At 37.9% G+C, this 26,085-nt stretch overlaps 1 long non-coding RNA gene across 1 annotated transcript; it reads left to right on the top strand.

The window, feature by feature from the left end:
- Positions 1 to 21,632: 21,632 nt before the first annotated feature.
- LOC139176713 (uncharacterized) lies at positions 21,633 to 25,873 on the top strand. The gene is made up of 2 exons (XR_011561126.1): positions 21,633 to 22,104; positions 25,083 to 25,873. It is a non-coding gene; the product is annotated as an uncharacterized lncRNA (long non-coding RNA).
- Positions 25,874 to 26,085: the final 212 nt, after the last annotated feature.

Raw genomic sequence — 26,085 nt, 5'->3', positions numbered from 1 at the left:
TTCATGGGAAATAGATGGGGAAACAGTGGAAACAGTGTCAGACTTTATTTTTTGGGGCTCCAAAATCACTGCAGATGGTGATTGCAGCCATGAAATTAAGACGCTTACTCCTTGGAAGGAAAGTTATGACCAACCTAGATAGCACATTCAAAAGCAGAGACATTACTTTGCCAACAAAGGTTCATCTAGTCAAGGCTATGGTTTTTCCTGTGGTCATGTATGGATGTGAGAGTTGGACAGTGAAGAAGGCTGAGCGCCAAAGAATTGATGCTTTTGAACTGTGGTGTTGGAGAAGACTGTTGAGAGTTCCTTCGACTGCAAGGAGATCCAACCAGTCCATTCCGAAGGAGATCAGCCCTGGGATTTCTTTGGAAGGACTGATGCTAAAGCTGAAACTCCAGTACTTTGGCCACCTCATGCGAAGAGTTGACTCATTGGAAAAGACTCTGATGCTGGGCGGGATTGGGGGCAAGAGGAGAAGGGGACGACAGAGGATGAGATGGCTGGATGGCATCACTGACTTGATGGACGTGAGTCTGAGTGAACTCCAGGAGTTGGTGATGGACAGGGAGGCCTGGCGTGCTGCGATTCATGGGGTCGCAAAGAGTCAAACATGACTGAGCAACTGATCTGATCTGATATAATACTGTACTATAATAGGTTTATAACACTTTTCACACAAATAATACATTAAAATAGACACAAAAAATAAAACATTTTAAGTCTCACATTACAGTATGACATAGATCTGTATAGCCAAGGCTATCATCTTCCCATCATCGTGGTCACATGGTTGTGAGAGCTGGACTGTAAAGAAGGCAGAATGCCAAAGAATTGATGCCTTCAAACTGTGGTGCTGGAGAAGACTCCTGAAAGTCCCTTGGACAGCAAGGAGATCTAACCACTCAATCTTAAGGGAGATCAACCCTGAATATTCACTGGAAGGACCCATGCTGAAGCTGAAGCTCCAGTATTTTGGTCATCTCATGCGAACAGATGACTCATTATGCTGAGAAAGATCGAGGGCAGAAGGAGAAGAGGGCCTCAGAGGATGAAATGGCTGAATGGCAGCACTGATGGAATGAACATGAACTTGGACAAACTCCAGTAGATGGTGAGAGATGGGGAGTGCTGCAGTCCATGGGGTCACAAAGAGTTGGACACAAATGGGTGACTGAACAACAACACAGTATAACAGGGGCTTCCCAGGTGGCGCGAGAGGTAAAGAACCTGCCTGCCAATGCAGGAAATGTAGGAGATGCAGGTTTGATCCCTGGGTCTGGAAGATCCCTTAGAGGAGGTCATGGCAACCCACTCCAGTATTCTTGTCTGGAGAATCCCCATGGACAGAGGAACCTGGTGGGCTGCAAAGAGTCAGACACAACTGAAGCAATTTAACATGCACTCACGCACAGTACAAGAGCTAGCATATGGGGCTGGTACTGAGTGAACAGATAAGAAGAGTTACTGACTGGAGGAGGGAGAGGAGGTGGGAGATGCTGGAACTGAAGCATCTTCAGCAATAAGAGATAGAGGACAAGCTGCAATTTCACTCATGCCTGACTTTGATGGAATGCACATTCACATCTTTGAAAGTTTGAAGCTTGAAGGTTCACATGTAGGGGAATTACTGTAATTTTAAATTCTATGACGCTAAGAAAACAGAAGCAAACAGAATACAATTCCCATAAGCTCTCACCTCCAAATTTTCCCAACTAATTTTACCTGGATGTGTCTAACCCTCCATCTCCTTACCCTATTTTGACACCTGAGATTTACACACTCCTTGTGAATGCTAAATCCTACTTTGCATGAGATCCTGGATCCCAAACTAACTCAAGGATGTGGCTCCCACCTTTCTTCTCTCCTTGCTTCATGATGTTTCCCTTCTTCTGGATTATTTTCATCAGCATAAAAACATGCTTTTACTTCTACCTTCTTAATTCATCTTTTGTTCTCTCTTGAACTCTTGACAATAAGACTTTTATCCTATCCATCAATATTACTCTTGAAAATGCTACCAAGTGCTCCTCATCACTAAACCCAGGCTCGATACTCAGTCTGCATCTTTCCTGATGACCCCACCTCTCTCCCTGGACACCACAGGCCTCTTCCTCCCCGACAGTGATTTCTCCATCACAGCCTCTCCTCCTACTTTCTCTACTTCCCTAAACTCTTGACGTTGGAAAGCCTTAAATCAAAGAAATAGAGAAAAGTATGCCCCTTCCTTTGGTGATATCATCCACTCTCAAATATCACATAAATATATAATCCCCAAACACTGTATTTGTAATAGAATTCTAGCTCAGACCTCTCTCCTCGACCCCAGCTTCACTCCTCCAACCTTCTACCTACAGGCCACTGGGAAGTCCAATCACCATTCCATCACCTTCAAACCATTCCCTGGATCGTCCTCCTAAAGCTTGAGACACCCATTTCTTCTTCCTTGCTGTTAATGGAAACACCTCGCTTAGAGTTGCTCAGAACCCAAAGCCTGGAGTTACTCTTAATTTCCCTTTTTCACACTCTACATCTATTTCCTTTGGAAATCCAGTAAGATGTGTCGTTACCTATTACAAAATTTAACCATGCCTCACCACCTTCACCTTGACTGACAGCCAAATCAACTCTTGACTGAATTTTTTAAAGCTACTTAGGTAATCCTATCCTTCTATACTTTTTCTTCTTGAGCCTTGAAAAACAATGTAGTGAATCAATGGGAAAAAAGCATTCACAAGCTCTCACTTTATTTTTCTTATGAATAATTAATCATATTATGTAACTCTTCTGCTTAAAACTTCCAACGAATTTCCTTATTGGATGAATGAAAGTTATAGTTGTCATCTAAGGCAGGGGTCCTCAACCCCCAGGCTGAGGACTAGTACTCGTCTGCTGCCTGTTAAGCACTGGACCCCACAGCAGGAGGTAAGCAGAGACTGAGGGAGCAAAGCTTCATCTACCACTCTCCATCACTCTCATGACGGCCTGAACCATAATCCCACCGACCTTGTCCTTGGAAAATTAGCCTTCCAAGAAACCCGTCACTGGTGCCCAAAATGTTGGGGGCTGCTGGTCTAAAGGATGTACAGCATGTGCTCTCTTCTTTTCTTTTTGATGTCATTTCTGTTATTCTTTTTCTCTCCAGCTCTCCTTCAGCTGCACTGGCCATTTTGCTAAATTATGAATGGAGGACATGCTCTGACGTCAGGGCCTTTGCCCTGTTGTCCACTCTGCCTGAAATGGTCTTCCTTCACATGTCCTCATGTTCCCTCACCTCTTAGGATTTTAATCCTGTGTCACCTTCGCAGAGCAGCATTCCTTGCCCACTGTATTCGGGGTTGCAAACCTCTCTCTGAGCTCTCCTTCCCTGCTTTTTTATACTGATAGCATTCACACCACGCATCATGCTGTACTTACTTTTCTTGATTATTGTCTCTCTCTCCATTATAATGTGAGCTGCATGAGAGAAGAGACTTTCTTTTTCACTTTATAGACTAGGTACCCAGTAAAATGTCAAGCACATGGTATGCACTCAAAAAATTTTTGAAAAAGAAATCTACACATTCTCCTACCCATATCCACTTCCCATACATATCCACACATTTGTCCAAACAGATTGTTCCAAGCAGAGTGTTTTGCATTTAACCAGTGTTTAATAAATGAGAATTGACTTGTATATTAAAGTTAACTACATACTAAAGAGGGTATACTACATGATTCCTTTAGGGAGTGCTTATTAACAGTATGAGCAAGGGAGCAGGTCAGAATCTAAGAATGACTACGATTTTGTTCCCTGTACCTCTCCAAACGTATTGAAAACTGGGGACTTTGCCATATCTTTCAAAAGTAATAAATTACACATCATAAATAGTGAAGTAAATAGAAGCATGAAATTCATTCATGTTTATTTCTACTTGGTCAATTTTGGTAAACTTTTCTTTGTTTAATTCATTAAGAAATGGTTTAACCATTACTGCACATTATTAAAGGGCAAAACTAGGAAAAGATCTATTATTAATACAAATAGTCCTTCTGAGGCTTGCCAAGGATTCACAGACAGTGTGTAACTATTCTTCCCACGTTTTTCAAAGGGACTTTAATGTGTGTATAAATCTAGGGAAATCAGTGCAATAAAAATATCAGGAGAGGGAGAATGCCTAGTTACCCATTAAATTGAAGTTGGGAAGGAAACTAAGCAAAGCAGTGAGTAAAAGCAATGTATGTGTTTAAAATACCACTTTTTCTTTATTGCCAGAGTCACAATGCATTTTTACTCTGGAGATGCAAAGATCTTTTTATTCTCCTATCTTTCTTAGGACTTTTTCCCTTAAGTGATACCCTCTGCTGCTGTATTATTCTATACAAGTATATAAATGGCTGTTCATGCATTATTAACTCACCTCCTTCATGCTGCTCTTTTATGGTAACAGGTGCCTATTGAAGACTCAAAACTTAGCAGACAAAATTGAAAATAAGAGCATTTAGGCATATTGTCAGGGAAATAATAGGAAATTTTGTGGAAAGGATAATCTTTAAACCTTATTAATCATTGTCTCATATGACATCATCATTAATAAAGCAGGAAAATGTCTTCTGTACAGTCAAAGAAGGAAAATAGCTTACAGGAGTCAGCCAGAGGGCCTTCTTACATTTGTTCATTTTCATTAATACCTAAGATCTCTGCGGTTAAAGTGCTTTAGTGATCACAAAGTATTTTCATATACTTCTTATTTAATTCTCACAACCATCTATTTGCAAGAAAAACTGTCTTGCATTAACAAAGGAGAAAACTGAGACCATAAGAATTTAAAGAGTTGGCCAAATTAGTTGATAGAATTGTTGATACACAAACCCATATATTTAGATGCTAAAAGTACTGTTTCCCCACTATTCTTCAGCTTAGCATTTTCAATATGCTAATTGCAATATTAAATATGATTAAACATGGTCCCTACATTCCAAAAATTTCTAGATGGGTAGAGTTTTTCATAAAAGGCTACAACCTTACAAAATCATAGACAGCATGAGGTTGAATAAGAAAAATCTAAAGCTCTTCATAATTAAAATAAATAAAGCAAGACTATCATGATTAGGAATAAGGAACAAAGGCTGTATGATTTATATTTAATTTAAAAGGTATAACAAGAAGAAAAATAACCTTCTGAGTCATGTGAAATTTTCCCTTGAAAATCATTAGGGGAAGAATATAGGAAGAACTCTTCCTTGGAATGACAGTGATATTCCATCCTGAAGTCACAAATTTTCTGTGAAATTTAGAGGAATCTAGTCTTTCACAGCTCCAAGTGTTTCATTAATTCACAGCAGCACGATCCTGCAAATGCTAGAGCACATGGGGACCCACCCCATCGGAGACAAAGAATATAAAATTCCATTCAGAAACTCAATTCTATATCAAGTCATTCTTTTTGTATCGAAGTATAATTGATTTACAATGCTGTGGTTTTGTTTTTTTTTTTTTTCAGGTGAACAGCAAAGGGATTTAGATATATTATATCTATTCTTTTTCAGATTCTTTTCCCTTATAGTTTGCAAAATACTGATTATAGTTCCTATGTTCTACAGTAGGATTTTGTAGCTTATCTGTTTTATATATAGCAGTGTATATATGTTAATCCTAAACTCCTAATTTATCCCTCTTCTCCTTTTCCCTTTGGTAACCATAAATTTGGTTTCTATGCCTGTGAGTCTGTTTCTGTTTGTGAATAAGTTTGTTTGTATCATTTTAAAAAGATTCCACATATAAATGATATCATGTGAGATCTGTCCTCTGTCTGACTTATTTCACTTCGTATGATATATATTCTCATATTCATATGATATACCAGGTCCACCCATGTTGCTGCAAGTGGCAATATTTCCTTCTTTCACGTAGCTAATGAATAGTATTTCATTCTATACATGTATGACATCTTCTTTATTCCTCTGTCGATGGACACTTAGGTTGCGTCCACGCCCTGGGTCTTTTAAGTAGTGCTTCTATGAACATTCGGATGTGTATGCATGCGGGCTTAGTCGCTCAGTCACGCCTGACTCTTTGACCCCCATGGACTGTAGCCTGTTAGTCTCCTCCGTCCATGGGATTTTCCAATCAAGAATACTGGAGTGGGTAGCATTCCCTTATCCAGGGAAATTTCCCAACCCAGGAACCGAATCTGGGTCTCTTGTATTGCAAGCTGATTCTTTACTGTCTGAGCCATCAGGGAAGCCCTATGAACATTAGGATTTGTGTATCTTTACAAATTTATGATTTTCTTCAGATATGTGCCCAGGAATGTGATTGCAAGATTGTATGGTAGCTCTATTTTTCGTTTTTTAAGGACTCTCCATACTGTTCTCCATAGTGATTGCAGCAGTTTACATTTCCACCAGTAGTATAGGTGGGTTCCCTTTGCTCCACCCTCTCTCTAGCATTTATTTTTTGTAGAATTTTAGATGATGGTTATTCTGAACAGTTTCTGAAGTGATATTTCATTTAAATTAGAATATTATCTAATACTATACACCAAAATAAACTCAAAATGGATTAAAGACCCAAATGTAAGACCAGACACTATAAAACTCCTAAAGGAAGACATGAGCAGAACACTCTTTGATGTAAATCACAGCAAAATATTTTTGGATCCATCTCATAAGGGAAATAAAAATAAACAAATGGGACCTAATTAAACTTAAAATATTTTGCAAAGCAAAGGAAACCATACACGAAACAAAAATACATTTTTCAGAATAGGAGAAAATATTTGCAAAGAATGCAACCAAAGTATACAAAGGGCTCATACAGCTCAGTATTTAAAAAAAAAAAACAATAAAAATGGCTAGGTCTAAATAGACCATTCTCCAAATAGATAACAAATAGGCACATGAAAAGATATTCAACATCAATAACTCTCTCAAGTCATTCTGGCTGTGGTGCAGCTCTGACCTCTCATCCCTTGACTAACAAGGAAAACATGTCCTTATTCATAACCTTCTTGTGGATACCACTTATAGAATTGGATCTTTATCTTATTTTCCTTTCTGTACGACTTCAAATGAGACATCTTCATTCGCCCTCTAGAAACTCAAGTCTAATTTCTGAAATCCAGCTGGCCATGGGGATCCCATTCTCAGCTCCCCCTCTTTCTGAAACTACTGCCTACATACCTTTGTCTGTCTTTGCTAAAAGAAAAACTGAAGGACATTCTGTATAGGGTGGTGTGTGTCACACAGCAGTAGCTCAATATTTACTTAAAGGGATATACATAATAAATATGTTCTGATCTTTGTTGCTGATGCAATTTATAGTCTAATAGAGAAAGATAAAATTATGAAAACCATTAACATATGCTATACTGAACAGAACAGAGCATAAAACTGGCATAAAGATTTTTTTCTGCTGGTAGAATCAGAGAAGATTTATTGGAGGAGATGAGAAGCATAAGTGACATTAAAGGAAGAGGAAGGATAGGTTTTTCTTAAAACAGGGGGGCAAGAGATGTACATTTTTCAAAGACAAAAAGTAAAGTTATTTACATGTGGAAAGCGTTTATATAGAAGCATGGCAGAAGATAAGCTTCCCTCATGACTCAGATGGTAAAGAATCTGCCTGCAGTGCAAGAGATCTGGGTTCAATCCCTGGGTTTGGAAGATACCCTGGAGAAGAAAATGGCAATCCACTCTAGTAGTCTTACCTGGGAAATCCCATGGACAGAGGAGCCTGGCATGCTGCAGTCTATGAGACTGCAAAGAGTTGGACACAACTGAGCCTTTAACACTTTCACTTTCATGGGTGTGTTGTGAGAGAGTCAGATCCTAGGCAGGTTGATAAGAAGTCTGAAGTCCCCGAGGAGGAGAGAGGTGTCTGGGCTTCTTGAGGAGGAGATAGGGGTCTGGAATTCTCAAGGAAGAGGAAAGGACGACTGTCTCTCTTTTTTTTTTCTACATTCCTTAGTCTTAGTCACATGAAACATTTTTTCTTTAAGCTGGGAACTGATGAGTACACAACAAGCAGCTCAGTTTAAACTCTGTACTAAGGATTATATAGAAAGAAAAGCTGAGCGCTGAAGAATTGATACTTTTGAACTGTGATGTTGGAGAAGACTCTTGAGAGTCCCTTGGACTGCAAGGAGATCCAACCAGTCCATCCTAAAGAAAATCAGTCCTGAATATTCATTGGAAGGACTGATGCTGAAGCTGAAACTCCAATACTTTGACCACCTGATTCAAAGAACTGACTCATTGGAAAGCACCCTGATGCTGGAAAAGATTGAAGGCAAGAGAAGGGGACAACAGAGATGGTTGGATGACATCACCAACTCAATGGACATGAGTCTGAGTAAACTCTAGGAGTTGGTGATGGACAGGAAGGTCTGGCATGCTGTAGACCATGGGGTCCCAAAGAGTCGGACATGAATGAGCAACTGAACTGAACTGAACTGAAGGATTATATAACAACAATGTATCCTGCTTAAGTACAGTTTCTCCTTCCTAAAAATCTTCTGACTAATCCTGTTATCTTAAAATGTAAATTGTGGGAGTGGGTCTCAGTAAAATCTTTTCAACCTTGAGACATTCTTTTGATTTATTGTAATGACCAATTTAAAAAGTATATAACTCCCTTGCTTAGACTAGCAAGGGGGCCACTCTCTGTCCCCCTTCTGATGTCTATGTCAGAAGCGTTCTCTGTCCCTTTTTATACCTTTAATAAAACTCAGCTACACAAAAGCTCTTGAGTGATCAAGACTGGTCCCTGGTCCTGAAGCTAAAACTTCTTCGGAGGTCACTGTAAGCTATCAGTTGGAAAATTACTTTTTTGGACATTTGAAAAATCTACAGTTTTCTGAGCAGGCAAGTGATACAATCAGAGTGCTATCTCAGAACTGCCTTTGGTTACAGTTATCCAGACACACTAGTTGAAAAAAAGAACTTTAAGGAAGAAAACCAGTTAGTCAGGACTCAATTTTACTATTATACCAAGAAGTGATTACTGTGTGATCTAAGGCTATGGCAATGGGATAAAATTTGCAATGGGATAGAATTTGGGTGAATCACATAGAATTAACTCTCATTTCTTCATACCATTCCACAAAAATTCAGTGTAGGGATTTTTAAGTGTATCACTTTACAAAAGAAAAATAAAAAATAGGGACAAAAAAACTAAGATGCAAAGAAAAAAATGAAAGATTGAAGCAGAAAATGAAGATAGAAGAGGAAAAGAGAGAGTGTCTGCAAGACATAAGGGTGTGGAGTCAAGATACTAATGAATTCACACTCTGGAGTCCAGGGAGAACCTGTGAGGTAGAGGCACCATGCTCCTCTGAAGGCTGAGGTGGAGAACAGTCAGATGGTACCAAGTTGAGTTGAAAATTTTCATAAGATCCATTTAAACCTTTACATTCCCTCTAAAATTAAATGAGAAAAGCTGGGTCCTAACATCGTCCTGACCCAACAGAAAACTGAAGTTTATTCTCTAGAGAGACTTGGAGCCACATATACCAGATATAGTCAAGGGTGGGAGATCATACGGAAATCAGAAATTCCTGGAAAGCCTACAGAGTGAGCAGTGAGACCCCATAAAATACTTTTCCACAACTTTAGCCAATGGCCCTCCCTCACTAGGGGGTTCATCTGTTTGGAATCTCATGGTTCAAGGAAAAAAAAAAAAAAATCAACAGTTGGAAAGAGGTAGTGACAATAAAAGCAACAAGATTCCTAATGATATTACAGGAAATCCCACCAGTCAGCAGGACATGAAATTGCACACAAAGCTTCTAATCTATTTCTAGGACTATACTCACAAGGATCAGGAAATCTGTGTCACTAACTAGAAATTCCTAGGACAAAGAGAAAAGCGATACAGAACCAGAGCAGTGCAAGGGATGAAAGACCCTATAAGAAACAGCCTTAGTGTGATAAAAGTAGGCAAGGTATCCGTAAAATTTTGAGAATACTGAAATTACCATAGTATTTTTAGAATACTGAAAATATTATGTTAAAAAGGAAATTGTTGTTGTTCAGCCCCTCAGTCGTGTCCGACTGTTTGCAAAGCAAAGAAACCGACTTTGTGGAGTGCAGCACACCAGGCTTCCCTGTCCCTCACCGACTCTCAGAATTCACCCAAAGTTCATATCCATTGAATCAGTGATGCCATCAAACAATCTTATCCTCTCCTGAGGCATTCAAATAATAAAACTCTTAGAAATTAAAAATACAGTAGCAGAAACAAAATAAAATAAAAAGATAGAAATATAAAGATGAGAGAATTTTCCAAAAGGTATAACCAAAAAGCAAAATGGGAAAAAGATAGGAATAAGTAGAACTTTAGAGGTTTAACCCTGAAGTTCAGACAGGCAAATAATAGAGTCCCAGTAAAGCACAAATAGCAGCCATGAAATTAAAAGACGCTTACTCCTTGGAAGCAAAGTTATGACCAACCTAGATAGCATATTCAAAAACAAAGACATTACTTTGCCAACAAAGGTCCGTCTAGTCAAGGCTATGGTTTTTTCCAGTGGTCATGTATGGATGTGAGAGTTGGTCTGTGAAGAAAGCTGAGTGCCAAAGAATTGATGCTTTTGAACTTTGGTGTTGGAGAAGACTCTTGAGGGTCCCTTGGACTGCAAGGAGATCCAACCAGTCCATTCTGAAGGAGATCAGCCCTGGGATTTCTTTGGAAGGAATGATGCGAAAGCTGAAACTCCAATACTTTGGCCACCTCATGCGAAGAGTTGATTCACTGGAAAAGACCCTGATGCTGGGAGGGATTGGGGGCAGGAGGAGAAGGGGACGACAGAGGATGAGATGGCTGGATGGCATCACTGACTTGATGGACGTGAGTCTGAGTGAACTCCGGGAGTTGGTGATGGACAGGGAGGCCTGGCGTGCTGCAATTCATGGGGTCGCAAAGAGTTGGACACGACTGAGCGACTGAACTGAACTGAACTGAAAGCACAAAGAAGTTGAAATAAAGAAAATTATACAAAAATAATTAAGAAAATACCCAGGGCTTACTTGTCTGGATTGATAGATTAAAAGGAGGAATCAGTATCTACCAAAATGGAAGAAGGGTTTTCATGGCGAAGCACAATGCAGTAAAACTTCAGGAAAGTGAGATTCAGAGGAAACAGGCAATCATAATGATATCAGACATCCGAACAGCAACTTTGAAGCTGAAAGAAAAAGGACTCATGCCTCTGATATTCTGTAAAAAATGACTTTCTGTCTAGATTTTGAACCCAGACAAACTTTCAGCTAGAGAAGAAAGGTAGGACAAAAGCTGTTTTATATCGACAAGTTCTTTTAAAAAATCATCTCCCATACAATTCTCAAGAAACTACAGAAAGATGGACTTCATTAAAATGAAAGAATAATCAAGAAGCAGAAAACTTGGAATTCTGAGGGAAAGTCTAATAGAGGACAGAAGTGCACAAAACTCCCACAATGACAGCAGTTCTAGAGAATCTAGATCAGGGTTATACAAAAGAGGTCCAGGGACGAAGCCCCCCGGAATGAAGCAAAATTGACAGATTAGCTTTTTAATCAGTTGAAGGAGGAGTTAACCTTCTCTCCAAGCATCTGTAGATGAAACAAGGCAATAGGTGTAAAGAAAACTTAAGCCAAAATAAACCAGTGCTAATTCCCAGGAAAACCAAAAGTTGCACAAGAAAGAAGTAAACGCAGTGCCCTTATGTGACTCAGGTGGGAACAACATTTATATAAATGCAATAATGAAAATACTGAATGTTTATTTTACCAAAATGTTCTTTAATTTCATTGACATGATCAGAAAGGGATGAAAAGTAAAAAAGTTAACATTTTAAAGACATAAAGTCTTATCTTTCAAAGGAGCATATAAAAAGTTGTTAACTTTAAAAGATGGAAAATCACAAATAATAGTATTAATATGCAATGGCACCCCACTCCAGTACTTTTGCCTGGAAACTCCCATGGACGGAGGAGCCTGGTAGGCTGCAGTCCATGGTGTCGCTAGAGTCGGACACGACTGAGCGACTTCACTCTCACTTTTCACTTTCATGCATTGGAGAAGGAAATGGCAACCCACTCCAGTGTTCTTGCCTGGAGAATCCCAGGGACGGGGGAGCCTGGTGGGCTGCCGTCTATGGGGTCGCACAGAGTCCGACACGACTGAAGTGACTTAGCAGCAGCACACCTTTTTTAGAGACATGGAGGTAAATCTCAGAAGCAACCAATAAAATATTCAAAACTACTTCCTGGGACAGAATTCAAATGTGAGAAAGAAATGTAGATATGACCCACTATTTTTTATTATAAACTTTGTAGAACTCCTTGACATGGATTCATAAGAGGGGGTGCATTTTAATAACTAGATTTATCCTCACAGTACTGGAGATTGGAAGTCCAAGGTCATGGTGTTGGCAGATTCTATAAACCACTGAGTCTATGATGTCTTTATTGTTTTGTCGCTATTGTTATGGAAGCCCAAACAGACAAAGACAGTGACAGTAAGGAGTGTTCATTAAATGTATATCTTTAAAAGACATAACATTCTTGTGAACAACTAAACAAGAAGTTATGGAATGTGCTTTTAAAAAATAGTGACTTTTCTTTTTCATAACTTCTTCCTTTTTATCATAACTAAAAATTATGTTAGCACCAATAAAATTTGCTAAGCAGATAAGCATCATAATAAAATAAAGGGGCAGATACAGATGCTATTGCAAAGAAGAATCAATAGATCAATGGGATAGAACAAGATGACTAGACTTTGGAGCAAAGAAGGAGAAAATTTACATGACCCTATGATTCCATGCCTTTGTGATGGAAGATAATCTTGGATAAAATTATATAAGAGAGGAGTGAAATGTTTGGTGTGATAGCAAGTATACTGGACTGGTTGGTAGTCAGATAATATGATTCCTAATCCACATTCCATTCCCAATTACTTTGTGAGCTTGGTCAAGAAAATTTACTTCTAAAACTCACTTTCTCTAGGTTTGTCCATGTTGCTGCAAATGGCTTTATTTCATTCTTTTTTATGGCTGCATAGTATTCTATTTCATATACATATATATATATATATATATGTATTTACACCACATTTTCTTTGTCATATTAAGAAGTGTTGACAGTGAAAGGACCAAGTGCTCATGTACTGTGACTGCCTAATGGGAATTAAGAAAGCTGTCAGGACTGGGGAGGCTTAGTATAGAGGTGTGTTCGAGGAGATCATTGAGGTTTGTACCAGGGTAGACATGGAAATGAGGTTCCCAGGTGGTGCTAGTGGTAAAAAGCTCACCTGCCAATGCAGGAGACATAAGAAATGCAAGTTCCATCCCTGGGTTGGGAAGATCCCCTGGAGGAGGACATGACTAACCCACTCCAGTGTTCTTGCCTGGAGAATCCCATGGGCAGAGGAGCCAGCCAGCTACAGTTCATAGGGTCACACAGAGTCGGACATGACTGAAGTGACGCAGCAAGCACAAATGCAGAGATGGAAATAGAAAGGTAGGGACAAGACTAGAGAAAATACCCATCCCAGGAAGAAAGAGTAAGAGGCAGTGAATGAGTGGTATGTAGACAAGCATCTCCAGTCAGCAAACTAGAACAGTGAATGTGTGAGGGTGAAAAATAAAACAGTATGGTTCTATTCATCCTTGACATTACTTTGCCAACAAAGGTCCATCCATCTAGGCTATGGATTTTCCAGTCATCATGTATGGATGTGAGAGTTGAACTATAAAGAAAGCTGAGCACCTAAGAATTGATGCTTGTGAACTGCAGAGTTGGAGAAGACTCGAGAGTCCCTTGGACTCCAAGGAAATCCAACCAGTACATCCTAAAGGAGATCAGTCCAGAGTGTTCATTGAAAGGACTGATGTTGAAGCTGAAACTCCAATACTTTGGCCACCTGGTGTGAAGAGCTGGCTCATTTGAAAAGATCCTGATACTGGGAAAGATTGAAGGCAGGAGGAGAAGGGGAGGACAGAGGATGAGAAGGTTAGATGGCATCACCGACTCAATGGAGATGAATTTGAGTAAAATCCGTGAGTTGGTGATGGACAGGGAAGCCTGGAATGCTGCAGTCCATGGGGTCACGAAGAGTCGGACATGACTGAGTGACTAAACTGAACTGATTCATCCCTGCAGCTTTAGAATTTTATGAAGAGTTAGCAGAAGTTATGAACTCAATAATGACTTCTGAATTTAAGTAGAAAAATGTTTCAGTTCAGTTCAGTTCAGTCGCTCAGTCGTGTCTGACTCTTTGCAACCCCATGAATCACAGAACACCAGGCCTCCCTGTCCATCACCAACTCCCGAAGTTCACTAAAACTAACGTCCATTGAGTCGGTGATGCCATCCAGCCATCTCATCCTCTGTCATCCCCTTCTCCTCCTGCCCCCAATCCCTCCCAGCATCAGAGTCTTTTCCAATGAGTCAACTCTTCGCATGAGGTGGCCAAAGTACTGGAGTTTCAGCTTTCGCATCATTCCTTCCAAAGAACACCCAGGACTGATCTTCAGAATGGACTGGTTGAATCTCCTTGCAGTCCAAGGGACTCTCAAGAGTCTTCTCCAACACCACAGTTCAAAAGCATCAATTCTTTGGCACTCAGCTTTCTTCACAGTCCAACTCTCAATCCATACATGACCACTGGAAAAACCATAGCCTTGATTAGATGGACCTTTGTTAGCAAAGTGATGTCTCTGATTCTGAATATGCTATCTAGGTTGGTCATAACTTTCCTTCCAAGGAGTAAGCGTCTTTTAATTTCATGGCTTCAATCACCATCTGCAGTGATTTTGGAGCCCAAAAAAATAAAGTCTGACACTGTTTCCACTGTTTCCCCATCTATTGGCCATGAAGTCATGGGACCAGATGCCATGATCTTCGTTTTCTGAATGCTGAGCTTTAAGCCAACTTTTTCACTCTCCTCTTTCACTTTCATCAAGAGGCTTTTTAGTGCCTCTTCACTTTCTGCCATAAGGGTGGTGTCATCTGCATATCTGAGGTTATCGATATTTCTCCCGGCAATCTTGATCCCAGCTTGTGCCTCTTCCAGTCCAGCATTTCTCATGATGTACTCTGCATAGAAGTTAAATAAACAGGGTGACAATATACAGCCTTGACGTACTCTTTTTCCTATTTAGAACCAGTCTGTTGTTCCATGTCCAGTTCTGACTGTTGCTTCCTGACCTGCATATAGGTTTCTCAAGAAGCAGGTCAGGTGGTCTGGTATTCCCATCTCTTTCAGAATTTTCCACAGTTTATTGTGATTCACAGAGTCAAAGGCTTTAGCCTAGTCAATAAACAGAAATAAATGTTTTTCTGGAACTCTTTTGCTTTTTCGATGATCCAGCGGATGTTGGCAATTTGATCTCTGGTTCCTCTGCCTTTTCTAAAACCAGCTTGAACATCTGGAAGTTCACGGTTCACATATGTTTAGAAAAAATGTTTAGAGTAGAGCAAATTAAAGGTTTTAGAAATCACCAACAATGAACTCCCCCCCCACCTTGATTTTTCATTTCATTGTAGGCATCATGTTATAGATGTTACCAACTGGGAGTAGTCACGTGGATGAAGGTGGGCTTTTTATTTTTCACCTTTAAAAATGTAGTAATGCTTGAAATCTTGCCTGATGCTATGAATTTTTCATACTAGCCAGGTAGCTATTCAGCCCAGCGATCTAAATCTGTACACCTCAGCTGCAGTCCAAGCAGAATGAAACGGAAATATGTGACGGTATTTCACTAAACTCTATCATGCATGGGCATGCCACTTCCTTTATTTTTTACGCATATTATTCATTCACGCAGTAAAGCAAATCGGTTTACACACACAGACTTAAATTTGCTTTTCATTTATAAGTGGTAAAATCCTTTCTTAATTTATTGTTCTGCATTTTTATATACTAACTACTGTATTTTATACTTTGAATTCCTCATTCAATATGGTTGAGAGTATCATGCAATTATACAATCTGTATACTTTCAATTTTAAAAAGCAACACAATGACCCAACTTTATTACATGTATCTGTATATTTATATGGGCTTCTCTGATAGCTCAGTTGGTAACGAATACATATACATATTCATATATATATATACACATATGTATATGTGTATATATATATATATATATATATACACACACGCATGCTAAGTCGCTTCAGTCATGTCCTACTCTTTGAGACCCCATGGACTATAGCCCACAAGGCTTCTCTGTCCATGGAATTCTCCAGGCAAGAGTACTGGAGTGCGCTGTATATATGCCCTTCTCCATATATACATACACACATACAGGTACACACACACATACACACACACACACCACACTTCTATAAGAATTTCTCAATTTTGGCCATATGATATACTCTTAATTTCTAATTTTATGTTGTTAATTATATTAGTTACTAGTATCTTTGAAAAAATGCTTACATTTATTTTAGTTTTTATTTTTCCATTACTTTCTTAGATACTAATTGTATGTGATATGGCATTACTCATTATAAGATGTGAAAATTTTGTATGATTCCATTAAGTACTTTTAGAGTGCCCCTATATCCAAAATAGCATGCCAAATTATACTTTCACTGCTACCATTTTAATAACTTGGAACATAACTTCTCTTTTGAACTATCTTGTCAGTTATGGTGAGTCAACTTACACATGGAGATCACTGGAGTTAACCTGAAGACAAGGTTGATGTTTTACCTAAACACTGGAAAACTTTGTCTATTCATAAATATTTAGTTCAGCACAATAATTAGAATATTAATTAGATACAGATAAACTAAATTTAAGCAGGAAAAGAAGTGTAATATGAATCACTAGAGGGCAGCAAAGATCAGAAAAAATATACAAATTAAAATGCTGATTCTTAATGGAGTGAGGGGAGTATAAAAGACTGAAAGTTCCAAAGATATCCAAGGACAAGTTCTTTCTGCAAATGTTTCTGAGACTCCTACAGTCTTGACCCTTACATCATCTTGGAATAGAAAGCTGCACCATCCTGCATCTTTTAAAGGGTTGACTGCCACTTTAATTTGGTCATCAGTGAACAATAAATGTTCTCAGGCTTTCTCAAGAAATGGAAAGCTGCACTGTTACTGGGCTATTTCCCAAGGATTATGGTAGTTCCAATTTTTTTTAAAGAAATAGTTATGAAATAGGTCAACTGAGATTTTCTGTGGGATTTCTGCTTCTTCAGAGACCAGATGTTTCCTAATGACTTCTGTTTCCCCATCTAGAGCAGTAAAAATATTCCATTTTAGTTTATTAGCAGATATTGAATAAGGTTCCCTGTTCTATACAGTAAATCCTTTTTGTTTATTTCATATACAGTAGTGTGCCTCTGTTAACTCCCTAGTCTCAATTTAACCCCCGCTTCCCCCTTGGTAACCTTAAGTTTGCTTCCTGCGTCTCTGAGTCTATTTTTATTTTGTAAATAAGTTCACTTGTACTATTTTTTTAGATTCCACATATGAGTGATATCATATAATATTTGTAAAAACAAAAATATTACATAACTTGTGATTTCAGTGTCTATTACTACTAATAGAAAATATTTAAGTGCTTTTAATAAGTTATATAAGAAAGTATAACAATAATACACCTTTTCTTTTTTGAATTATCAATTTGTTGTGTGTATATATATATATTCACAAATTTATTAAGTGAATATCCTTGCTTTTAACATTAAAAGGGGATTCTACACTTATCACAAATTTTGCTTGTGAGTGGTATACCCTACTCTTATTCTACATTTCAAAATTCATTTTAAAATGCACTATTAGTCCTAAATCTTTAGCATTAACTCAGTGTTTATTATATCACATTTTAAGATCCCAGAAAATGTAAAATTTTATAAAGGTTTCCTTGGGTATAATGCACACAAAGTAAGAGAATGCTAGAGTTGTCAATTAACAAAATAAAACCATGTTTGTTTTATAATGTTACCCTTCTAATGTTGGCCTTGAGTGTTTATGTTGACTTTGCTTAATGCCTTTTGAAATCGTGGCATTACTGCAGTTTATTTTCTTGAAACAGAACTTAAAGGAGTAACAAAAGATATTTATCAAATAAATAAATGTGTTTGGTACTTGTCCATTTGGAAATGGAGGAAGGCATAAAATTGAAAAACAAAGATCTCTGGATATCATTACAGACTTCGTATTTATCTACATGAGGGGGAAATAACACTGATTTAAAGTCTTCTTAAGTAAGACATAAAATAGAACATAGAGAAAAAGTGGACAAGATGCATGAGAACACATTTTCATTATGACTCTAAAACTTAACATTTCACCTAAGTGCTCATGACCCCCAGATGGATTTTCTAACCCATATTTCTCCCTGTAACCACATGACTGCTGCACATTTCCACCAGGATTCAAGTACTGGAAGCACCTCAAAGTCACTGTGCTCAAAGTTGAACCACCTTATCTCCTCAAAACCTGCTCCTCCTCTTCCTCTCTCTACATCCTGTCTTGCTGCAATGCCCACCCCCTCATCCAAGACATGCAAACAAAGGTTTCCTCCCTCGCAGCCCCAAACTACTAACCACTGAACCCTGCAACTTTTGTATTATAAATGTTTCCTGACTCTTTCCTTTTAAAAGACCTGACTATGTCTCTTACAGTCACTTCCTAACAGTCCTCTCAAAAAACATTATCTACACTGTTATCAGAATGCTTAGAGATTCATTATTTTACTCCACTGCTTAACTACCTACAAAAGTCTTCGTTAATCTACAGCACACGGTCCAAATGCCTTGACGTGGCATGCAAGAGTACCATCACTTTTGCATTTAAAGTTTATCCTTGATAAATTTTTGTTGAACCAAAAAGAACTCAATGCCCAGTGCTCCTATACTGAGACAGAATATTGATTTTGAAAAAAAAAGCAGAATTACAGCTGGGGATTGTATCAAAGGATTGAAGGTGAAAAAATTAAAATATATATAATATCAGTTTAATATATTTCTTAGCATTGGAGGAAAATCCAGTGAAAAACAAACAGAGCAGGAAGTAATGATGGCAAAAATTGATGAGGTCAGTATTGCCCAAATTTGTGCCAAGGAAGAATAGAATGATATTGGAGATTTATACATTTAAATCCAACAATATATTCCAAACACAGTATTTCTGCCTCTTAGCTACATTCCTTTTTTTTTTTTTTCCCCTCACATTTCCCTTTCAAAAAGCCATCATCAGCTCTGCAAAAGACTAACTCCTTGAGACTTTTATAAACAATGAACAGTCACGGCTGGGCATTTCCTGTGAAGAAAATGTGGAAATCAAAACAAAGACGCTTTCATCTTCTGTTTGCTCTTGGTAAACTAGCAGTGTTAAGAAAGATCTTTCATTTGTACATTCATCTCCTCATGTGTCCAAGGACTCACAGAAAGTGTTTACAGAGCAAAACAGCTCATTTCTTTACCCGGAAAATCAATACTTTGCAACTGGTCAAGATTAACTAAAACAGCATGGATGGGGAAGAGGAAATAGTTTGTTAGACAGGATAGAGACAAGGTCAAAGAATCAGTCCCTCACTAAATCTTAAAGTGATAAAGATACTTGTCTCTTCGTGGAACCTAGATTTTGAAGATATTTTCTTCTGCCTTGCTAGAATTTCGATTTCTATGAAAGCATATTTTTAATGATAGAATAGTCATTAGTTGGTACAACTGTAAAGCATATTTTCTTTCTGTTATTTATACATTTAAGATATTTAACTACATAAGTCTACTTCTGTATTTCTGTTTGATCATTTGGTATTATATACATCTATTAGATCCATAATAAATCCAAAAATTACTGATTTAACATAAATTTAACATATCTCTAAAAGATACTATTATGAATCAGTAAATAATATTTTAAAAATGATCAGTGTGAGGGACAACAAAGCAGAAAGAAGCCCCTGGTAAGTGAGGTTCAGAACCATCTAGAGAGAGAATTTGATGTCACCATTTCACAATACATATAAATACCAAACCATTTATACAAAGAGGAAAATCATACCAACAGCTTATTTTCTTAAAAAATGTACTGCCCACACAAATCAGTGGGAAGATTATCAACAACCGAATAAAAAGTCTGTGTAAAGACATAAATTTAGAGGTTAAAAAATGCAAAACCTTTACAGTTTTGATGATCAAGCTCAAACATAACAAAATGAATGTAAATTAGAATTTACATTTTAACTGCATCACTGAAACTTTTTGCACATTGGACAACTCCATCTGCTGTACGATATGGGACCTGTAGTTAACAACATGGATTTGTGTACTTCAAAACTTGTTAAGTGACTAGATCTGATGTCCAGTGTTATTAGCATACACACACACATACACAAAGGGATACAAGGAGACTTTGGGAGGAGCTGGACACGTTTATTACCTTGATTATGGTGATGGTATTGTGGCTGTTTGCATATGTCCAAACCGATGGAAATATACACCTTAAATATGTGAATTTCTTTATGTATTAATCATACCACAATAAAGTTAATTTTTGCAAACCAAGTGGAGACACAGATGTAGAGAATAAATGCATGGACAACAAAGGGGAAAAAGGGGAGAAGGATGAATTGGGAGATTGGGATTGACATATATACAGCATATATGTGTGTGTTCAGTTGCTTCAGTCATGTCTGACTCTTGGCAATCCTATGGACTGTAGCCCACCAGGCTCCCCTGTCCATGGAATTCTCTAGTCAAGAATAATGGAGGAGTGGATTGCTCTGCCCTCCTCCAATACAGCATATATACTATATATAAAATAAATAGCTAACGAGAACCTACTGTATAGAACATGGAACTCTATTCAGTGGTCTGTGGTGGCCTAAATGGGAAGGAAATCCAAAAAAAGAGGGGATATATGTATGCATGTGGCTGATTTACTTTGATATACAGCAGAAATTGACACAAGACTATAAGGCAACTATACTCCAGTTTGGATATCTAGTTTTCAATTAATACTTTCAGTGAAAAGGAAAAGTCCTCTAATCCATTGTATTAACAAGGGCTTGGGAAACATCCACTCTCACTCTGTTGGTGTGGACACTAGTTGATACAATCCTCTGGAAGGCAATTTCAAAGCACCTATCAAAATTGTAAATAAACACACCCTTAGATTTGACAATCCCACTTGTAAAAGTTTTTTCTATAAATACAAACCCTAGAAATATAATTATGAAGGCTTTCAGAGCAACATTTGTGTGACAGCAAGCCGCATAGTTATTCAAAGGAAGGAGGCATAGTTGTGTCATTCCCATGAGACACTTCAGTGCTCAATTATTAAGTGAAAAGGTACAGGGTGCTACAATTTGTGCAAAAATCAAGCAGAAAAATCACTTCAAGAAAGAGAAACCTATACACTGGAGATCACTTTGAACTGTTCGATGTTTGACACTGCTTGAATTTTTTACCTTGTCATGCATTGCCTTCTCAAAAAATATTATATTGAAAAATCTTTTTCAGGAAGACGAAAAGATAAAGGGGAAGTAGTAACATGATGACAGCGAGTGAGGATAATGATTTATAGAGTTGGTAAGAAGAGTACAGGAAACTCAATTAACATGGGGTCAAAGTTTTATTGTTTTTGTTGAGATTGTGTTTGCACTTTGAACCCAGATGGTTAGGAAACACTTACTTTGAGAATCTGACTATACCAGTCAGCATAAAGCAAGTGTAGAGGACCTTGATGCATGGTGGGTGCTAATGGATGAGTCCTTGAGAAGGACTGAGGGATAAAATTCAGATGAACAGAAGCGTTCGTCTGTGATTAGCCCAGAGGCATCTTAACAAGTAGAATGAAGAAAAGTGTTAGACTGTGTGTTAAAATGACAAAGTAAAGGTGGAGGAGTTGACCTCATTGAAGAGGGATCTGTCTCCCATTTTATTTTTTTCCATCTCCCGGTTTAATGAGCAGAATGCAGCATCGTAAGTACAAGCATGGCAACGTTTTTAAATTTTTAGATGAGTCAAGAAGAGGTTCTGCTATCCTGCATCTAATTAATCCATGAATTATGAAGCTAAACCATCTTTTGAGAGTGCAGCTTGCCAGAGGAGGTAGGTTAACTTTGAGGAAAGAAGATCCAGGCCAGCAAACTCATCCCAGGTGAGTTTGGGAAGTTGAGTTGTGGCATCAGGTGGAGTCGAATGTGTTTGGGAGCTCATGGTTAACTTAGAGTGAAATTAGTTACCCTTTTTCTATAATTAGCTATTGGGTTATAAGTACGGTGTAGGTACGTAGTTGGATTAATTGAGGTTAGGGTAGGCAATTATTACAAGAGAGTAGGGAGAAATAAAACAGATGAATCTGTTTACAAGGGAGTAAGTGTGATAAGTCACCTGCAAACTAAACTCAGACCACAAGGTAAGTGATGGTAGCGAAGGTAGAAAATAATATAGTAGTAGGAGAAATGGATTGAAGACCTGTATTAATCAAACAATGGTCATTCTGGGGTTTAATAGAGAAACTGAACCAGAAAAATAAAATATAAAGGCACTGTGGGATGTCTGAAATACAGACTAGTGACAACAGAGTACAGGGCAGAACCCCAAAGGAGGTGTTTTATGTGGACACAAGAAAGAGACTGGAATAAGAGGCTTTTTGTAGTTCTAATTTTCCAAGAGCTTTGGCAGTAGGAGGCACTGAATATGATCAAACATATATTTTAACCTCTTCTGAAATGGGTGTCTTTTTTTCTTACTGGGCATACAAATATATCACATTGCATGTTTCTAATATTTATTTCTCTCATGGAATAAAATGACTTGAAAAGTGTCATATTCTTAATAGTCTGTTTCATGCAATCTGCTAGAGTTTTATTTAGAATTTTCACTTTTTATAATCATAGAATGATTGCCCTCTGCTTTCAGAACACTAATACCTTTGAAGGCTGAATTGGATAACTTTCTATCTTTTTTTATACTCCTAACTACAAGATTTGGCATGAAAATGTTGAATTTGTTCCTTGTAAATTTGTAATGTCATCTGTTTCTATTCAGAGTTTTATGTGGAAATAATTTTTTAATATGTATTTTTTTCATTTCCTATTTCTTGCTATACTTTTAGATGTTTATTATTTTCCACAAAATCATTTATTCCATAGAAAATTTCAAATGCATTAGCATTAAACAATACACAGTAATGTTTTATAATTTTATTCTCTTATGCTGTTGTATTATTCCTTTCTCTTGAAAAATTAGTGTTTCTCGATTACTGTTGGCAGAAATTTAACTTTCCAACTTTTTTCCAAAGACCCAACTGTTATGTTTCCTTTGCAGTTCTGCTGTATTTTCTTGTTTCCTTTAATTCACATATAATAGATCCTCCCTTCTTACTTTGTCCCCTTTTTTTCTCTCTTTAATTTTGGAGGAAGAGGCCAAGAGGATGTGGCTTTATGAGTTTTTTCTGGACTATCCTATGCTTAGTTTATTTTTGTGTTACTGCTTAATCATAGAATCCCATCTGAGTTTGGCTTTGAGTCATTTATATCACTTGTGTTAATGTAGGTTTCCCATTTTTATTATTTTTCCAAAGATTTATAAAAGTTTATAAATGTTAATGACTTTTTTAATGTCAAAAGTCAAGTTGATGAGAGTTGAAATTTTGTTGATTTCTTTTGCTTTACAAACTGTTCACTTTTTGAATTTTGTCTTCGTTGCACTGGAGTTTTAGGGGTTTTTTTGTTTTTTTAGTTTTATGTGTGTGTTAAAAGAATGACTTAGAAATCTTATATGAAGAAAAACCTGAGGGTCACCATAATTATTCTGATGTGTTGGCACTGAAATGTCATACTAACATTATCCCAGCTCATGGATGGTCTCTAGTAGTTTTCCTTTTCTTTGAATTGTGCTTTTATCATGGTGTACTTTTTAAATACGCTGTTCCTTTTTAAAAAATTTATTCAAAAATAAAAATTCTGTGAGATGATGACTTATAATACCTTGGCAAAAAGAACAAAGGGTAGAAAAAATATTATCACCAAGGTAGACATTATCTTAGTAACAAGATTTAAAATATGGTAGTAATTGTTATGTATATGTGCTGATGCTCTGAGAACAATACTGCTAATATCTGTATAACGCTTTGCACTTTATAATTGATACTTAACAAGTGCCAATTTTATGGCTGAAATTCCTGAACCAGCAATGACATGGTTTGCTCTTGCATGTCTGTAATTACAGTCAAACCATGAGAACATAGCTCACTATATGCCTAAGAATTAGGCCATAAAACATATGACATGACTTCATACCATCTTCCTGAGAAGCTGCAGGACAGACCACAAAACCTGAATTTCACTGAGGTTCTCTGTTTAGGTGGTGGCCCTGGTTACATCAATATGCAGGATCTAATTCAAAGAGATGAATTCTAAAATCAGAAACAACAGAAGAATAACAAATTTCTTCATGATACATGTGTCTCTTGTTAGGAAACGAAAGTAAATGATAAAATCAGAGTGTTCCCAAATGTTACTTGTAATGTTAAATGTTCATGTTACAGTATGTTCTGAACATTAGACTCGTATGAGCATCCTGTGATGACAAATAGTTTAATCTTCATAGAACGTTCCCCCCACTAAGAACAGATTACTTTTACTCAGTTCTTGTCTTTAAAGTTGTTTTTATTTTCAAATTAAATAATGTGCTCTTGTGTTTTATTGTTAATCCAAACCTATTTCCTTCCTATAAAAAATTCCATTTCTCATTTATTTGTTCAGAGTCATGCACAACCATGAATGCATTTAAAAATTACTTCATCATATAAGCATTCAATTTTCCTGAGAGTACTAGTCCATGTCCTGGTCTAATGAAGTCACAAGACAAACATTTACTCCAGTCTCCTTATCCACTTTTACTGCTGTTTGTCAATCTCCTTTATCATCACTTCTTCCTTTGCCCTTAAATGTTCTGTCCTCTTTCCATCACTATTTTCTGTCCAAACAAGTCCATCATTCTGGCTCAATTACCCGCCACCCCTCCCCACTTCTCTATACCTACACAAAATCTGACTGAGGTAGGAGACAGTGGGCCTCTGGGCTGGACATTTGTCAAGTTGGGTAAAATTCAAACTTTGTTTTCACCCAGACTCCAAGGCCAAAGCTAATGATAAGAGCTGAGTTCTGCTGAAACAAAGAGATAAAGTGTCCACTACTGAAATCAAAGAAGACTTCCCTGTCTGTACTTGCTCAGGAAGGTTTCTTGGGGGTTGAAAATGGAGCGGACCCCACCCCATAATAAATGTGAGCGTGCACCCATAGGCCTCTGCAGAGGGATCCATCTTAGAAAAAAGCTGCACGTGCATCTTGGGGAGGATTCATGGACAAGTCAGGTGTGAAGAAAGTAACAAAATAATTTAGCCAAAAGTAAACAAAGACCCATTCTAAAGGAGATCAGCCCTGGGTGTTCTTTGGAAGGGATGATGTTAAAGCTGAAACTCCAGTACTTTGGCCACCTCTTGAGAGGAGCTGACTCATTGGAAAAGACTCTGATGCTGGGAGGGATTGGGGGCAGGAGGAGAAGGGGATGACAGAGGATGAGATGGCTGGATGGCATCACGGACTCGATGGATGTGAATCTCAGTGAACTCTGGGAGTTGGTGATGGACAGGGAGGCCTGGCGTGCTGCGATCCATGGGATCGCAAAGAGTCGGACACGACTGAGCGACTGAACTGAACTGAAACAAAGACCTGGAAGGACTGTTTTATACAAGTGATTTACATCACCCCTTTACTGCACTCCTCCTCACTCAGGACACCCACATTTTTCTGTGTGTGTGTATCTCTACCCTGCTTCTGAGATGGATAACCAGTTTTACTATGTGCTCTCCCATACACTGTGCTATGTCTCTAATAATAAACTTTGTGCCTGTTTATACAGTCTTTGCCTCCTTGAAACATTCTTGCTTTCAAATAGGGGCAAGAGCCAGGGCCATTTTGCTTCTAGCGTCTAGGCCCAGGTGGTCTGGTGGCTAGGACTCTTGGTTTTCATCCAGGTTACCCAGGCTTAATTCCTGAGCAGGAAACTAAGATCTCTCTCTAGGACCACTCACTTCTCTCCCTCTGAGATCATGACCATCTTTTAAAAACAG

The sequence above is a fragment of the Bos indicus genome, chromosome 17 (assembly GCF_029378745.1).
Source record: "Bos indicus isolate NIAB-ARS_2022 breed Sahiwal x Tharparkar chromosome 17, NIAB-ARS_B.indTharparkar_mat_pri_1.0, whole genome shotgun sequence".
NCBI classification, from domain to species: Eukaryota; Metazoa; Chordata; class Mammalia; order Artiodactyla; family Bovidae; genus Bos; species Bos indicus.
The sequence above is the reverse complement of the archived record's forward strand: the minus strand, read 5'-3'. Positions and strand labels throughout refer to the sequence as shown.